A 2,040-nucleotide genomic window follows, 5' to 3' on the forward strand; every position below is an offset into this window, starting at 1 on the left:
GTGGTATTCTGAGTAGGATTCAATGACTGAATGACTGTGACGTGCTTCAAACTCCTAGCAGGCGGGGCGTTAGTGACAGACGCAAAAGTATCGATGGATATTATCCGGCCTGACGAGAACCGACAGCTGAATTCCGCTATGCTGTGACAGAGCATATGCAATCGCTTTCACTGAGAGGATGGGAGGTAGCCATTGACAACGGTGAAACCCTACACGAGCTTGCCATGGAAGGAGTAAGAAGGATTGGATGAAGACAGTAGGAAAGAAGAGAGACGGAAGGGAAGGCATCTTCATGCGTTATCTGAAGTTCCTACCATGAATTACATAAGTATTTCTATCTTTATCTTTTATGTTATTTTCGTTCATCACCATATACATTTGAGTTTGCCTGACTAAGATTTGTAAGATGACCATAGCTTGCTTCATACTAACAATCTCCGTGGGATCGACCCTTACTCACGTAAGGTATTACTTGGACGACCCAGTGCACTTGCTGGTTAGTTGTGCGAAGTTGTGTAATGCCATGGAATTGAACTACCAAGTTTTTGGAGTTCATGACCGGGGATTATGAGAGTTGTGAAAAGTATTGTTCACAATTTCGCGCACCAACCATATTAGATATATTCTATTATGGTCTCTCTGAATTTTCGAAAATGTCATTGGACCATTCTGCAGGTGGATCCATTCACCTAAAGAAAACGCCTGAAGAGGCTCAAGAACTCATTGACATGGTTGTAAATAACCAGTTCGTGTACACTTCTGAGAGGAATTCCGTGAATAATGGGGTACCTCATAAGAAAGGAGTTCTTGAAATAGATGCTCTGAATGCCATATTGGCTCAGAACAAAGTGTTGACTCAACAGGTCAACATGATCTCTCAAAATCTGAATGGATGGCAACATGCATCCAACAGTACTAGAGAGGCAGCTTCTGAAGAAGCTTATGATCTTGAGAACCCTGCCATGGCAGAGGTTAATTACATGGGTGAACCTTATGAAAACACCTATAACTCATCATGGAGAAATCATCCAAATTTCTCATGGAAGGATCAACAAAAACCTCAACAAGATTTTAACAATGGTGGACGCAATAGGCTGAGCAATAGCAAGCCATATCCATATCTTCTCAGCAATAGACAGAGAATTCTGAACAAAACACCTCTAATTTAGCCAATGTAGTCTCTGATCTGTCAAAGGCCACTTTCAGTTTCATGAGTGAAACAAGATCCTCCATTAGAAATCTGGAGGCACAAGTGGGCCAGCTGAGTAAGAAAGTCATTGAAACTCCTCCCAGTATTCTCCCAAGCAATACAGAAGAAAATCCAAAAGGAGAGTGCAAGGCCATTGATACAATCAATGTGGCCGAATGCACAAGGGAGGAGGAGGACGAAAATCCTAGTGAGAAAGACCTCCTGGGACGTCCCTCAAGCAAGAAGGAGTTTCCTATTAAGGATCCAAAGGAATCTGAGGCTCATATAGAGACCATAGAGATTCCATTAAATCTCCTTCTGCCATTCATGAGCTCTGAAGACTATTCTTCCTCTGAAGAGGATGAAGATGTGACTGGAGAGCAAGTTGCTCAATATTTAGGAGCTATCATGAAGCTGAATGCCAAGTTATTTGGTAATGAGACTTGGGAAAGTGAATCTCCCTTGCTCATTAATGAACTGGATACTTGGATTTAGAAAATTCTACCTCAAAAGAAACAAGATCCTGGCAAGTTTTTAATACCTTGTACCATAGGCACCATGACCTTTGCAAAAGCTCTGTGTGATCTGGGGTCAGGGATAAATCTTATGCCACTCTCTGTAATGGAGAAGCTGGGGATCATTGAGGTACAACCCGCCTTGTTCTCATTACAATTGGCAGACAAGTCATTGAGACAAGCTTATGGAATAGTAGAGGACGTGCTAGTAAAGGTTGAAGGCCTTTACATCCCTGCTGATTTCATAATCTTAGACACTAGGAATGAAGAGGATGATTGCATCATCCTTGGAAGACCTTTCCTAGCCACAGCAGGAGCTGTGATAGATGTCAACAG

This window comes from Arachis stenosperma, chromosome 6, assembly GCF_014773155.1.
Source record: "Arachis stenosperma cultivar V10309 chromosome 6, arast.V10309.gnm1.PFL2, whole genome shotgun sequence".
In the NCBI taxonomy this organism is placed as follows: Eukaryota; Viridiplantae; Streptophyta; class Magnoliopsida; order Fabales; family Fabaceae; genus Arachis; species Arachis stenosperma.